This window comes from Triticum aestivum, chromosome 4B, assembly GCF_018294505.1.
Source record: "Triticum aestivum cultivar Chinese Spring chromosome 4B, IWGSC CS RefSeq v2.1, whole genome shotgun sequence".
NCBI classification, from domain to species: Eukaryota; Viridiplantae; Streptophyta; class Magnoliopsida; order Poales; family Poaceae; genus Triticum; species Triticum aestivum.
Genome location: NC_057804.1, coordinates 488,166,442 through 488,182,967, shown reverse-complemented (window position 1 = coordinate 488,182,967; position 16,526 = coordinate 488,166,442). Strand labels below are relative to the sequence as shown.

The window sequence follows — 16,526 nt, the reverse complement described above, 5'->3', positions numbered from 1 at the left end:
CCATTCAGGAAGGCCTCCAGATCTTTTTTCTTCCCAAGAGCAGCTTTCAGATTGGCATTTTCTTGCTCAAGCTTGGCGACTGAAGCTAACTTCTCGTCAACAAGCTTGATCTTCTCAGCTAGTTCAAGGTCCTTCTTCCGTTCGGCCTCCCTCACCTTACCTGCAAGTTATAGCAAGATCAGATTTTGAAACAAATAAAGGGAAAAAGCAGTCGTCAAGGTCTCACCAAACTTACCTTCGGTCTCCTCCTTTGCCTTAGTCAGATTCTCCTGAACCAGCTTCAAATTCAGCTCGAGCTGAATGTGCTTGTTTTCCAGCTCAGAGTAGCGAGCCACAAGATCACAGGAGTTCTGCGAAGAACCAATCGACTAAAATGTCAAATATAATTCACTTCCGAGTGAAAAAGGAAAAATCACGCGTTTCTAAGACTACAGCCGAATACGAGCATTCGACCGTAGTCTCGGGGACTACACCCAGTGGGTGCACTCAGCGTGCCCCCACTAATCGACCAGTCGAAGACAGAGTCGACCAGTCGACCGGTTTGTGAAACCCAGTCGCCTTAGTCGAATGACGGAAAGACTGAAATTATAAAGCCTAAGGCCGACTGCCAGCAGTCAACCTTAGCCTTGGGGACTACACCCAGTGGGTGCACTCAGCGTGCCCCCACTAATCCTATTTGAAGACAGAGTCGACCAGTCGACCTCAAAAAAAAAAACAAGATGTATTCTCTAAGACTGTAACCGACTGCCAGCAGTCGACCACAGTCTCGGGGAATACACCCAGTGGGTGCACTCAGCGTGCCCCCACCGGTTTGCGAAATCCATTCGCCGTAGTCGAATGACGGAGAGACTGAAATTATAAAGCCTAAGGCCGACTGCCAGCAGTCGACCTTAGCCTTGGGGACTACACCCAGCGGGTGCACTCAGCATGCCCCCGCTAACACGGAGTTTAAATCAACACACCCAGTGGGTGACTACTATAAATTCTGGAAAGAAAAGTTTTTTGATAGCATATCCTAACAGAACAAGTGGTGGTCGACTGACCTGAACATTCCTTTGAAGGGCGGAACTGGCGTCATAAGCTGCCTGGCTCGCATCCCGGATGGTCTTCAACTGCTCCATCATGATCCCTGCCTGGCGTATCGCCTCCTTCGCGGCGCCAGCTTGGTCCTCTGGGACGTGGTGCGTCGTGAAGAGGGAGGGCTGCGGAGCACTCGTCAGCGGATCTGCGAAGGACACAGTGTGTCGAGTGGTGTTCTCCTCCTCCGCGACCAGAGTCTCAGGCACCGTCACATCCTGGGGCACCCTGCTGGCAGACGCTTTCCTTCTCATTCTGTGCTTTAGTGGTTCCTCGTCTTCATCGTCATCAGGGAGAGTGATAACAACATTGGATGGAGCTACAGAAAAGAATCAGAATTAGAGATCATGAGTCAGTCGACTAGAAACGGTGTTAAGAGTATAATACCAGGTTTTGAGGTTGCTGCGTCCTCCATCGCATGGTCGTCAGCCCGGGCTGAGGTCTCAGAAGTAGCAGCACTGCAACTCCAAAGAGTCAGTCGACTAACTCCAGCGCCAACCAGAGATAAAGTTCACACAAAACAAGAAGACGTAAGCAATATGATTACCCTGATATGGTGGGGATGGACACCTTCATCTTCGGCAGGTGCTTGGTCGGCTTCGACGGGGCCGCCCTGGGCTGCTTCGGCGCCTTTTCAGTCGGCGCCGGAGAGGTGGTCCGGGGGCGCTTGGTCGACTGAGTAACAGTCGCGACCCCCTCGCCGCGTTCAGTCGCAGGGTCATGAACAAGTTTCGACCGCCTTTCCGAGCGCGGTGGTGCGACCTCCTCCTCCTCCTCCTCTTCGCCGTCCTCATCGTCATCATCATCATCGTCATCGTCATCATCATCGGCCTCGGCGGCGTCCGAGTCCCACTCCTCCTCCTGACTCTCGCCCCCGCTCGCTTCTCCCTCCTCAGTCGGAGCCTGCGCTCCGTTGGGCATTGAGTACAGTTCAGTGAGGGCCTGATGGACAACAAGACAAAGATCAGTCGACCGATCGGCAGAGAAAACAGAAATAAATACGACAAAAATACAATGGGAAGTGGAGCAGACATACCTTGTTTGGGTCACTGTGGCAGTCGAGTGGAGGAATCCTTCTGGCTCCGCGAGGGTTATCCTTGTTCCCAGTAACAGCGGCCATCCACCTTTCCAGAGTGGCATCGTCGACTGTTTCTGGGTTAACCCGAGTCACGTCCTCAGTCCCACAGTACAACCACATGCAGTGGCTCCGGAACTGAAGAGGCTGGATTCGGCGCCTAAGGAAAACTTCCAGGAGATCCATGCCCGTCACTCCCTCCCGAACCAACTGAACTACGCGCTCCATCAACATCTTCACGTCAGCTTTCTCCTCCGGAATCAGCTTCAGGGAGGAGGGCTTGTTCACTCGGTCCATGGTAAATGGAGGGAGCCCACTCGACTGCCCCGGTGTCGACTCGTCCTGGCAGTAGAACCAGGTCGACTGCCAGCCTCTGACTGACTCGGGAAATGTCATAGCTGGGAAGGTGCTCTTGTTTCTCACCTGGATCCCCAGACCTCCACACATTTGGACCACTCGGGTTCTTTCGTCGCCTGGACTCGCCTTCTTCACAGTTTGAGAGCGACATGTGAATATGTGCTTGAACAAGCCCCAGTGCGGTCGACAGCCCAGAAAACTCTCGCACATGGACACAAACGCGGCAAGATAGGCGATAGAATTCGGGGTGAAGTGGTGGAGTTGCGCTCCAAAAAAGTTCAAGAAACCACGGAAGAAAACGCTCGGCGGCAAAGAGAATCCGCGGTCGACATGGGTAGCCAGAAGCATGCACTCACCCTCTTCCGGCTGGGGCTGCCACTCTTTCCCCGGAAGCCTCGCAGCTCCATGGGGGATCAGGCCCTCGTTGGCCATGTCGAGGAGGTCCTTCTCCGTGATGGTCGACTGGATCCAATCTCCCTGGACCCAGCCTTTCGGCAGGCGGGATCTGGACGAAGACCCACCGCGGCTGGTGGATCTCCCCTTCGCCTTCTCCGTCGCCGACGCCTTCTTCGCGCGCTCCAGCGCCGCCGTCTTCTCCTTGACCATGGTTTCCGGCGGGGCGCGTGAGGAGAAGTGGTGCGGGGGCAAGAGCGAGCGCGTTGGGCGGAGACGAAGGAGGCAGAGAGAGAGAGAATGCTGAGGCACTGTTCAAAAAAACCCCCACCGGGCGCATTTATAAGATCCCTTTCGAGTGGATGACAGGTGGACCCGGCAGATCTAATCATATCCTGGAACTGTTACACGGGCGAGATACATGGCGAAGAAAGCGGCGTGAGAATCGAGGCGTCTATGTCCCGTCCCATCCGAACGCCGCAGTCCGCTCCGCTTCGTGCGTTTCCCCAAATTTCACATCCCGCAGAATCCGCTAACGGCAGATCAGTCTGTCAAGCGCGGGATTTCCTGCGATCTGTCGCTCGGAAATCGACGAAGCCCGAAAGATCACTCGACGAAAGAAAAGAATGGATCGAGTCGACTGAAGACAAGTTGCTCACTATCAACGAAGAGATTCTCTGGATTCAGGACAACGCACGACCAGTGTGCAAAGGTCAATCGGAAACAGCATCAACTCCTCCGTCACTCAAAGCCTCAATCCATTCGGGGGCTAATGATGGGGTCATGTACCTAGGGTAGGGTCACAGACCTGATCTAAGTACCCTGCCCAAGGACACCCTTAGAAGAGGTCACCTTCCAGTCGACCAACGAGGGATTCACTCGACTGACTTGAAGGACTCGACCACGAAGACTCACTCGACTACCAGGAGGTCAAAAGGCACTCTGCACTGCAACGGCCTGTAGTTAAGTAGACTTTATGATAGTTAAGACACTTTATGTGGGACGTTACCAGTAACGCCTCGGACTAAATACACCTTAAACCCTTCATTACGTGGGCTGGCTGGGGTCCTGGCGCACTCTATATAAGCCACCCCCCTCCACAGGCAGAAGGGTTCGGCACCCTGTAACTCATATACACATAATCCACTCGACCGCCTCCGGGCTCCGAGACGTAGGGCTTTTACTTCCTCCGAGAAGGGCCTGAACTCGTACATCTCTTGTGTTACAACCTCTCCATAGCTAGGACCTTGCCTCTCCATACCTACCCCCCACTCTACTGTCAGACTTAGAACCACGACACATACCACAGTTAAGAAGGTTTACATTGAAATTATGCCAAAGTATCACTCCGCATCAAAAATTCTTTTTTATCATTTACCTACTCGAGGACGAGCAGGAATTAAGCTTGGGGATGCTTGATACGTCTCCAACGCATCTATAATTTTTGATTGCTCCATGCTACTTTATCTACTGTTTTACGCAATATTGGGCTTTATTATCCACTTTTATATTATTTTTGGGACTAACCTATTAACCGGAGGCCCAGCCCAGATTTGCTGTTTTATGCCTATTCCAGTGTTTCGAGGAAAAGGAATATCAGACGGAGTCAAAACATAACAAAATCAACTGGAGAAGTTAATTTTGGAAGGAAACCCACCTGATGGACTTGGAGTGCACGTCAGGGGAGTCCCGGGCTGCCCACGAGGGTGGGGGCGCGCCCCCTGCCTCGTGAGCACCCCGGAGGTCCACCGACGTACCCCTTGCACCCATATATACCTACGTACCCTAAAACTTTCAGAACCGAAGATAGATCGGGAGTTCCGCCGCTGCAAGCCTCTGTAGCCACCAAAAACCAATCGGGACCCTGTTCCGGCACCCTGCCGGAGGGGGATCCCATCACCGGAGGCCATCTTCATCATCCCGGCGCTATCCATGACAAGGAGGGAGTAGTTCACCCTCGGAGCTGAGGGTATGTACCAGTAGCTATGTGTTTGATCTCTCTCTCTCTCTCTCTCGTGTTCTCTCTCGTGTTCCCTCTATGGCACGATCTTGATGTATCCCGAGCTTTGCTATTGTAGTTGGATCTTATGATGTTTCTCCCCCTCTACTCTCTTGTGATGAATTGAGTTTCCCCTTTGAAGTTATCTTATCGAATTGAGTCTTTTATGAGAACACTTGATGTATGTCTTGCCGTGATTATCTGTGGTGACAATGGGATATCATGTGCCACTTGATGTATGTTTTGGTGATCAACTTACGGGTTTCGTGACATTGGGAACCTATGCATAGGGGTTGGCACACGTTCTTGACTCTCCGGTAGTAGCTTTGGGGCACTCTTTGAAGTACTTTTATGTTGGTTGGATGAATCTGAGATTGTGTGATGCATATCGTATAATCATGCCCACGGATACTTGAGGTGACAATGGAGTATCTAGGTGACATTAGGGTTTTGGTTGATTTGTGTCTTAAGGTGTTATTCTAGTACGAACTCTTTTATAGATCGATTCGAAAGAATAACTTTGAGGTGGTTTCGTACCCTACCATAATCTCTATGTTTGTTCTCCGCTATCAGTGGCTTTGGAGTGACTCTTTGTTGCATGTTGAGGGCTTGTTATATGATCTATCTATGTTATTATTGTTGAGAGAACTTGCACTAGTGAAAGTATGAACTCTAGGCCTTGTTTCCTATCATTGCAATACCGTTTACGCTCACTTTTACCACTTGTTACCTTGCTGTTTTTATTATTTCAGATTACAAAAACCTATATCTATTATCTATTGCACTTGTATCTTCATCTCTTCGCCGAACTAGTGCACCTATACAATTTACCATTGTATTGGGTGTGTTGGGGACACAAGAGACTCTTTGTTATTTGATTGCAGGGTTGTTTGAGAGAGACCATCTTCATCCTACACCTCCTACGGATTGATAAACCTTAGGTCATCCACTTGAGGGAAATTTGCTATTGTCCTACAAACTTGTGCACTTGCAGGCCCAACAACGTCTACAAAAAGAAGGTTGTGTAGTAGACATCAGTCACGCACCACCGAAGCCATGCACCGTCGGTCGGCCCCCAACGCTAGATCTGGCCAGATCCGGCAAGAGACCAGCCACGCGCCACCTCCCGAGACGAGAGCAACGCAGCCGCCCCGCCGCGCGCGGAACGAAGGGAGCCGGAGCACCGCCACCAGCAGGCCACCCCACCGCCCAGCGAGACCGCCGCCGCGCCCCTGGATCCCGCGACAACCAGCGCCACCTCTCGAAGGGGCCGCCCCGCGTCGGCGCCTACAAGCGGAGGGGGAAGAGAGGCCCCGGCGCCGCCATGCCCACCGGGTTTTGCCCGACGGAGCTTGCCGGCGGCGGGGGGGGAGGGGAGGGAGATGGGGCGAGGGCTGCGGCACGAGGGGATCCTCCCCGGCGCGCGCGGGCGCACCGCGGGAGGAAAGGGGAGGAGGAGGGGGGAAGGGGGAGTGAGGCGGGGGAGGGGCACCCGACGGCCGGCGGCGGCTGGGGACGAGGCCACCGGCGGCGGCGGCGGGTGGGAACCCTAGCGGGAGTCGTGAGCGAGCATGGTTGCCGGGTCTTCTACCTTAGATGTCTCAAGAATCCGTGTATGCCCCTCTGAGAGAACTATAGTAGCACTACCACGGACGCCTCAAGCCCATCACAAAAAAGATATGACCTTCATCTGCAAGAAAGAAAAAAGCGATGGAGACGGATGCCTCAAACCGACCTCAAATGTCCAGACTGATCGGTACTCCTCGTATCCCATCTAAATTTGGGTAGTATATTGGGTGGCCCCGGCACAACTGGCGCGTCCGCTGCGTTGGAGCCGGCCCATGTTGGCCTACCCGACCCACATATATTTGTGTTCGTCCGCTTTTCGGGCCAAATCATAGCCACTCTACCCCACTCCCTCCAGTCCACTCTACCCCCAAGCTATCGTCTGGCGATCTCCGACCTTCTCCGGCATGGTGGAAAGCAAATCTAACTCTGACCAGTCTGGATAGGTCAACTCGGGTGTCGTCTGTGTGGGGTGGAGGGTGTTGTGCCCATCTGCATTGCCCTCCGGCGTTCCAGAGAGGACTGCGCTCGACCGACGGGGTATCATTCCGATGTGAATCCATTGCGTCAGCGAAACGAGTGTTTGGATGCGTCGGGGCTGGATCATCACGGTCTGGTAGCCTCCCCATCTCTGGTCCTCCGGAGTATGAGTGCTATAGGGACATGCGTGCCTACTGTGGGAAAGAGAGGATAAGGGTAGCGGAGGCACGCCTCACTGCCGACATGGAGGCGACAAATGCGGCGACGCGAGCTGCCGCAGAGGAGGCAGCCATCCATGCGCGCATCCTAAAGAAGCGGCAGCAGAGGAACACACATGCCCGAGAGAAAAATCGGGCGGTTCTTCCCACAGCTGGACTCCTCTGCCCCCCCCAAGAGAAGAAGGGGACATCGACGTGTTGCTCAGATCCGGCGATGAGTAGATCAGGCTGGATCCATTTTGTGTTTTCGAGCGCTACTTTTGCAAGAAGGACGACAAGGATATCGGGAAGGGTAAGGCCATCCATGGATGATCTTCTTCATAGATAGTGTGTAGATAGAACATGTCAATTTTTGATAGTCCGATAACATGTCCTGATGTAATACCGGATGAAGTTGTTGCATTGTTCACATTTACATTGCAACTGGATTTGAGGTTTGCACATTCAAATGTTCGGTTATGCGAAGAAAGATTTAAGATGTGATCGGTCAGTATACGAGGACGTTTAGGCGTCCTAGTTAGCAAGTTGTGGCTGTAGATGCTCTCGATGAGCGCATACTTACTCCACCACTAGATGCAACAAAAAGACTAGATGAGTCCACTCCTCTACTATGAGGCAGAAATCACAGATTTGACCTGAGGCAGAAATCAAATCACAAACTGACCTGTTCAGGAAAAAATTTCACTCTGCTGACCCTTTGGTGTGGCGCCCGACATCTGGGCGCCGCACCCTACTGTGCAGCACCTTCCCCTTAGGCGTCGCACATCCTGCCAGCGTGGCAGCCCTGGTCCAGTTGCGGCCCCACACGCACCCGTGCAGCGCCTAAGAGCTAGGCGCCACACTTTGACGTGCAGCGCCTAGCCCTTGGGCGCTGCACAGTGACTTAAGCGCGGCCGCCCCAGCCCAACCATGCAGTTCTTCATCTCTCCGCTCTCTGTACAGAGAGCAGCGGCGGCGGCGGCGCCCCCATCTAATCCCCCCACATCCCTCTCAGATCTGAAGATTTGATCCGTGGATTCGATCCCCAATCCATCCTACTAGGTAAACTCTTCCCTTCTCTTTCTTTTGCTCCGTAAATTTGTTGCCATTCTAGAGATTTGTCCATGATTTGATGGAACCCTTGATTTGTTTGGTTTGCTCGATTTAGGATGTGTATTCATATTGGTAGTACCGTAGTGTTATTTATTAGTTCACAATATATGATTCTAGTTAGGAGCACCAGGAGCGTTCCAGTTGGTTTTGCACCCCAAAAATTGCTAAGTCAGTGTGCAGCGCCCAAGGGAAGGACGCCACACTATACAGTGCAGCGCCCATGGATTAGGCGCTGCACTGTATAGTGTGGCGCCTTTCCCTTGGGTGCTGCACACTGACTTAGCAATTTTTGGGGTGCAAAACCAACTGGAACGCTCCTGGTGCTCTCTGGAATGATTCTGTTGCTCTCTGGACTGCCATGTCCAGGTGTGCAGCGCCGAAGACCGAGGCGCTGCACTGTGTAGTGTGGCGCCTTGGCCTTAGGCGCTGCACTAACTGCTATTTTCAAATAACTGCTGGTTTTTTGTTTTTTGATTCATAAAGATGCCACATAATCATATCCAAATTAAATGCAGGCGTCCAAAACATAGAAATAGTAGTCTAAATCACATAGTCATACACACATAGCACATATACTTGTCCAAATCACATAGTCATACACACATAGGGATCTCACATAGTCATACACAGAAATATTAGTCCCCTCACATAGTCATACACACATAGCACATATACTTGTCCAAATCACGGTCCATGTAGTTTCTTATTCTTCTCCCTCCTCCCACCACCAAGGGATCTCACCTTCCCCCTCCGTGTCCTCCACCCCCTTCATTGTTTCCATACCTATGAAAATGGCAATATAATAGTTAGTCACACAATACAAAATGACAACACAAGCATTGAGCCAAAAGAACAAGATCATAGTAAGTCACATACGGCAATGGTCCATTGAGCCAAGAGAACATTCCTCCACTATGGCCGCCGCCAAGGCCAAGATCACCACTGCCTCCACCATCACCACTGCCTCCACCATCACCACGGCCTACACCACCACCGCTGCCTCTACCGCCACCACCACAGCCTATACCACCACCACCACCATGGACTCTACCAGCAGCACGGCCAAGACCACCACCACGACCTCTACCACCACCACGGCCAAGACCTTCACCACGACCAACACCATCACCACGACCTCTACCACCAGCACGACCAAGACCATCACCACGGCCAAGACCTTCACCACGACCAAGACCATCACCACGACCTCTACCACCACCACGGCCAAGACCATCACCACGGCCAAGACCTTCACCACGGCCAAGACCATCACCACGGCCAAGACCTTCACCACGACCAAGACCATCACCACGACCTCTACCACCACCATGGCCAAGACCATCACCACGGCCAAGACCTTCACCACGGCCAAGACCATCACCACGGCCTCTACCACCACCACGGCCAAGACCATCACCACGGCCAAGACCACCACCACGACCTCTTCTAAGACCAAGATGACTCCCTCTTTGTTGCCTAGTTCCTCGTTGGCTTGTTTGATTTGAGTGGTTTGGCACTCCACCACTTGTTTGACTTGGTTGGCTACCCCTTGGTTCACTTGGTTGGCTATCATTTGTTTGGCTTGTGCTTGCACCATTTTTTTGATCTCTTTCTTGGTTTGGGACAAGTTCTTGTGTTGTGTCCCCCATTACTGCAGCCCCCACAACGGGATTGCTCACGAGGCTCTTGGAATTGGCCGGTGCCTTATTCTCCACCACCACCACGGCCCCATCCGTCCATGTCACCTCTAAGACGCTTTGTCTTACGTCTTCCCCGTCTAACGATCTTCAATTCCGGGTCCGGCCATAGTTGAACTCCATGATACTCCGGCCATTGTGATTGGTCCAAGTATGGCTGGAACCGTGGAGTCCATGTATTCTTTACCGTCATGATTGAGAACTCGGACTCCCTCACGGTAAGAGGGTGATTGACGTCCACATTCCTAACCCGGGATGCATTTAACAAGTGCGAGCATGGGAGATGAAGCAAAGATGGCCTCATGCAGCTGCAATCACACCGTGTTAGGGAGACCTTGAAAGCCCGGCCTCCGTGTTGGCGGCCATCGTTTGTGGTTCCTCCGGGCTCTTTCACCTCATACTTCCACTCGTTGTCGTCATATAGTACAGCTTCTTTGGAGTCTGCCTTTCGTGATTGAAATTCCAACCATTCTTCGACCTTTGGTGGGAAATTGTACTTGTGCTTATCCTTGTTCTCACCAGCAATCTGCTTATCAGTCTCCATTGAGTGCTTTAAAAAGTATTCATTCAAGTTGTCAAATGTGTATTGAACTATTGCCGTCACGGGTAATGCACGTACACCCTTGAGCACCTTATTGAAGCATTCTGCCATATTGCTTGTCATTTGACCGTACCTCCAGCCATCTTCATCGAAAGCACGTGCCCACATATTCCTTTCGGCAATGTTCTTATTCAGAAACTCCTGACCGCCGGGGTCAAGTTTCTTGTGTCTGAGCAATGCATTGAACAATGTGGAAAACCACTTGTTGGTGAAAGCGAGACAACAATCCTGAAGATCATCGGCCAACTCCTTGATACCACATGCCCTATAGAAGTTTGCACAAAAGTGCCTCATGCACCATCGATGATGCAACTTTGTATGTCCGGGAATGTCAACCACCACCGCATTTAGAATTCCGGGATGGCGATCCGATATGACACAAATTTCCCTTTCAGCAGGTAATACCCTTGTTCTCAGTTGACGCAAGAACCACTCCCAGTTATCATTGTTCTCCACCTCAACCAAAGCGAAAGCCAAAGGCAACACCCGGTTATTGGCATCACTTGCTATTGCAACCAATAAAGTGCCCTTGTATTGTCCGGTCAAGAACGTGCCATCAATGGCGATGATGGGCCGACAATGCTCAAAAGCCCTCACGCATTGCTCAAAGGCCCAAAATGCACGGCCAAATACTCGGACGGTCCTCCCGTTATGAATCAATGTTTGGTGCCCATGAGGCTCAACCACGTGAACCATGCCTGGGTTTGTGGCGGCCATAGCTAACAACAACCTAGGGAGTCGGTTGTATGCTTCCTCCCAATTGCCATACAACATCTTGAATGCGGCTTGCTTCGCCTTCCATGCCTTGCCGTACTTCACCTTGTAATGAAAGATGGCTTTCACAAGGTCAATGACACTCTTGATGCTCATTGTTGGAAGTGTGGATATTTGGTTGGACAGCCTGTAAGCAATGAACTCGGACGTGAGTTGTCTGTGTTGTTGGTACACAAGCTTGCCATCCGCATTCTTATGCCGGCACATGTGAGTTGGTAGATAACTCACTATGCGCCAAGTGGGACCTCCTTTCCATGGCCTTGCACGCACAATCCATGGACATGTTGGCACTTCACATTTGACCGTGTAACGCACATTCACGTCCGAGTTGGCCACTTTATGTGGACGATAATGTGTAACCGAGTAGTTGTCGAGCCACATCTTCAATTCCAAGAAGGATTGAAACTCACAACCGGGATATATCCCGTTCTTGCCGTCTTCCAAATCACGGTGAGAACTTGGCCTAGCTCCAAGAGATATGCATTTTCCACCATCCACAACGGCTTCATCCGCGAGACTAAGATCCTTGAACAATGGTGTCTTGTGATCCCGCCCGAATACCTTCTTGAATGCTTCGGCCTCCTTTGGTGTGAACCCCTCCTCATCAACTTCTTCATCAGGACCATCGTCATCCGAGTCCGATGCATATGCACGGGAAAAAGGGATGGATTGGTCCATTGTCTCTTGCACATGATATTGGTCGAGATCACCCACATTGTTGTCATGGAGGTCAACTTCGTTGTCATCCTCCTCGTACTCATCATTCTCCTCTTCAAAACCTTCATTTTGGTTGTTTGGAGTCGGGCTCAATGTTGGCCAATCTTCTTGCATGAATTGAGGTTCACTCATTTGATCTTGGTTCATGGGTGGGGGAGTGCTAGCAACCAACGGGGAGGGGTTCCGGTTCAAGTCTAAATTCAAAGTAGACTCAACCTTCTTGGAGGCAAATAACTCAAGAGCCTTGTCTAGAGATTCCGCAACCGTCTCCTTGTATGCAACCCAACGTTGCTCGGAGTTCACACACATTGTCTTCCAACGGATGTGCATTCCTAAACCAACATTATGCCTTCCCTCGAACTCAACAACGTCAGTTGGGTCCATCCAATTCAAATATTTCCTCACTTGTTTCAAAAGCTCCGCATAGCTAGGACTACTCTCAAACACCATGTCAAGCTCATACGGGTCCGTCTCAACATTGCCTTTCAAAAAGGCCTTTTTATCCACATGATGAACATAAACACATGTTCTCCCCATCCCTACAATAATCAAAAACACACATATATCAAGTAAATACTTAAGAAAAATATTTGCACACATATGCCCTAACATATATATGAATTAATAACCCTAACCCCCACATAACAATAACCACAACCCTAACACCAACATAACCCTAACACCAACATCAAACACACATAACCCTAACCCTAGGATACTATGGAAGCCTAAACAACCCAAATTAGCAAAGAAATATAACATCATTCAACACAAATTTCCAAATCCTATCAAAATCTAGGGTTTCCCCAAACTAGCAAGATTTGAGAAAATGTGACAATTCCTATGGATGAAAACGAGGGGATCGGAGGAGATTACCTTAAGGGAGGGGTTGGCTTCGAAATCCATGGTGTGTGGCGGATTTGCAAGATTTGAGAAGGATTTGAGAGGGGGGAGAGGGGAAGAGAGGAGGGCCGCAAGTCTAAGGGTTTGAGTCGGGTGGGGTGTGTGGGGTGGGGGTAGGAGGGGAGAGAGGGTGGGGCCAGCCCAAGTGGAACACAGACTGTGCAGCGCCCAAGAGCTAGGCGCTGCACATTACAGGTGTGTGGCGCCTAGATCTTAGGCGTTGCACAGGTGCGTGTGGGGCCGCAACTGGACCAGGACTACCACGCTAGCAGGATGTGCGACGCCTAAGGGAAGGGCGCTGCACAGTGGGGTGCGGCGCCCGGCTGTCGGGCGCCACACCAAAGGGTCAGCAGAGTGAAATTTTTTCGTGACCAGGTCAGTTTGTGATTTGATTTCTGCCTGAGGTCAGATATGTGATTTCTGCCCTACTATGATCTGATGAATTGCAGGACACATTGACTTTAGCCAAAGCATCCGAACCTTTTCTTTGTCCAGGCTCCGGGCCTCCGCTGGCGTGGGATCCACATACTTTGGAAGCACGGCACCGCATGATTACGACGGCGGCCAAACGGCGAGAGAGAAATCTCTAGATCACCGGTAAAAACAGTTACTGTAAAACTCACCGCATAGCATCAACATGTACTCCCACTGTAAAGAATACTGATCTTAACACTCTTATTTTTTTTTGAAACTACACTCTTATATTTTTTTACGGAAGGAGTAGCAAGATATAGATAGAGGTTAGTTCTAACGTGATGTACGTACGTGTAGTGTATGCCCGGGGGGGCATAAGACACGATGTGACATGGATAGTGTAGATAGGACCTCCACGAGGGAAAATATCATGTGCTCCCATCCATTGAGTGATACGGTGCTACAACACTTCATGGGGCGTTGGATCTACAGGGAATGGACTGGATCAATTCAGTCAACTATTTACACATGCGCCCCTGTAATATTTGCATCTTCCCCCTCAAAAGAAGCATGTGTTCTCTGTTTCTCAAACCAGCATGCATGATGAATTTTCTAAAGACCAGCATGGACTAAAGTACAGTCTGGTAACCTACATGTTGAGTGACTGGGTGCTTACAACTGAATATTTAAGTCCCAAAATGCATCAAATGCTACAATTAGGAAATATACAGTGGAACAAACATCCCTCCTCGTTTTGCCACATACATCCAAACATCCCTCCTCGTTTTGCCACATACGTCCATAAACATCAAGACCAGGCAACAATAGATATTAAGTGAAGCAAATAAAATCCTACAAGTGAAACTAACTGTGATGGTTTTATTCAACTCAAATATAAGGAACAAGACATGGCGAAACAAAGGAGATTTCACGACACTAGTAACGCCTTCAGAAAGCATGTTGTTGTCTAGTAAAGCAAACAACAGCAGTACGATCTTTGAGATTGACAAAACACAATGCAAGCTGGCCAGGAAATTGCACATATATGTAACAACAATTATAGTTCTGATGTGCTAAACTCAACAGGGTGTTACTCCTAAAACCAAAAGGCACATATTGCCTGTAGTATTACATTACTCATGCCAACTGCTAACACACATGATTCCCCTAATGTCAAGATGATCATGTTTCTGCTCCGGAATCTGTAGGCCCAGCCATCTGGTCGTTAATTTTGCATGTCATGTGAGGGGCAACCCATACTTGGAGCCAACATATTCCACACATGAATGTTGTTTTCCCGATGCTGAAAGCATGCACATCATTGACTGGAACATCGGCCCCCCTACAGAGCAATAGTTCCTAGTACTCAGTGGCACAGCCTTGCCACAAGTCTGCTTGCATTTCTGTTATTCAAACATTAGGGCATCTCCAACATTAAACCATCACTCCTAGATAAGCAATAGTTTTCTTCCCCCACGATAAGCGCCTAGTTAAGCACTCAGCATTGGAGATACCCTTATTGGGCCTCATCTGCTAGAATTTAGTCAATCGCTCGACATGACTTGGTAAATATCTAAATGCTCATTTATTTGGATCATATGACCAGCTTGACTAATAACGTTAGGCTGTACATGTGGTTTCCAACTACTATATGTAACAAGTAAAAAACAATATTATATGTAAGAAACATCATATGACACTCTATAAGAAAGATTATGTATACAATTCAGCTAGAAAGGTTAGGAAAGGAAGCAGCAGCCAACATTTTAAACACTGCTAGATTTCCTGATTAGCAAGATGCAGTAACCTGAAAAAGAACTTGGTCTGAGTAGCAAGCATTGTTCTAATTCTGCAAAGATTAAAATACTAATGCATATATGTGCTCCAAACTAACTTTACCATCTGCTGAGATTGCATCACGGGACATCAATTTATCATAACTACAGCTAACATTAGATGTAGCCCCATTTGCATAATTTTTTCATTTGTTCGCATACAGTTGCGACAATTGGCCCTGAGTTCATAATTTTACCCACATCGTGGCAGATCTCCAACCATTAAGGCCTACATTGTGGATAGCAATTCACAAGACTATTAGAGGGTGAACTAACAAGGGCTGCCGTCGGGGGCGTGGTATCCCACTCGAGTGACTCGGTTAGGAATAGACCGAACCACACCGACTCTCGCATCGCGGACATCCAGTCCTAAAATCAAATGGCCCAGATGCGTATTACGAAATCAAAAAAATCAAACACGAGAAAAAGGCACATATGTGTAAAACAAAGGAGGCGCTGCCCCTTAGCTGATCTTCGTTGCCTAGGGTCCCCGGATCCAGCGACGGCGAGGACAGGTCGGTCTCGGCTCCCATGAAACTGACCGGATCTGAGCTAAGGAATCGACAGGCGCGCGAGATCCCTAAGGTTGCGCTGGATTTAGGCTAGCAAAAGTGTGTGGGGCATACCATGGTGGTCGGCGCCGGTAGGAGACACGGCCTAAACGGCGGCGGTGCGAATCGTAACTGAAGAAGCAAACAGAGCAGAGGGATATGCACTTCGTCGCTGAATTATGGAATAAACCAGGGTCTTTTTTGCACATTGCAATGCCAAATGAGTCTGCTCAATCCTGTACCTCCAGTACAGATCCAACGCCCCACATGGTCTTGTATCACCGTAGCATCTCATGCACCGTATCACCAGATATCTACCCCGGTGGTAGGGGCCAAGCCAAATCACCCCCGGATCCCATGTTGTAGTACTACCACATTGTAGTATAGGTATACTGTCGTGCACAAATCTCAAGTGGTAGATTGTACATGTACGGGCGTATAAAATTAAATTGGACTTTGTGCACACCGAAGAGATGGTCTCTTCCAAGCTCCAACTCGAAAAATGATGGGCTTGCAACCTCCTGCCTATGCATGACCACCGGTGCTGGTCAGTGACTGACGGACCCTGTAAACTGCAGCGATTTCAGCCTGACCTGAAGCGATAAGTTTGTCACTGCTTCCTTGCGTGTGTTGGCCGAATTACTGGGCCACGGCTACTTTTGTCATTTAGATAGCCTTTCTCTGAGGCGTCGAAGAGTCTAAATGCAGCAATCCACACTGATTACAGTAAGTACATCCACCAAAGCAGTCCTGGAAATGCCATCGTTTCCGCTAGCC

The 16,526-nt window shown here is 50.0% G+C and overlaps 1 long non-coding RNA gene across 1 annotated transcript; it reads right to left on the bottom strand.

The window, feature by feature from the left end:
* Nucleotides 1-14,409: 14,409 nt before the first annotated feature.
* Nucleotides 14,410-15,895, bottom strand: LOC123095032 (uncharacterized). Its single transcript, XR_006446082.1, has 2 exons — nucleotides 15,825-15,895; nucleotides 14,410-14,705 (listed from the first exon to the last, which is right to left on the bottom strand). It is a non-coding gene; the product is annotated as an uncharacterized lncRNA (long non-coding RNA).
* Nucleotides 15,896-16,526: the final 631 nt, after the last annotated feature.